We start from the raw sequence: 206 nt of genomic DNA, 5'->3' as shown, positions 1-206 counted from the left end.
ATTTTATTTATTTGTTTTATTTGTTTCTTTGTTTGTCTCTTTTTTCTCTCTTTTTTGGTTCTTGTTTCGTTTTTTTGTCGCTTGTTTTTGTTTTTTTTGATTCTTACAACTCAACTAGCAATTACGTTTGCCTCATTTTATTTATTTATTTTATTTATTTATTTTATTTATTTTATTTATTTTATTTATTTTATTTATTTTATTTA

Source organism: Eimeria mitis, genomic scaffold (assembly GCF_000499745.2).
Source record: "Eimeria mitis Houghton genomic scaffold, Emh_scaff886, whole genome shotgun sequence".
Taxonomy (NCBI): domain Eukaryota; phylum Apicomplexa; class Conoidasida; order Eucoccidiorida; family Eimeriidae; genus Eimeria; species Eimeria mitis.
The sequence above is the reverse complement of the archived record's forward strand: the minus strand, read 5'-3'. Positions refer to the sequence as shown.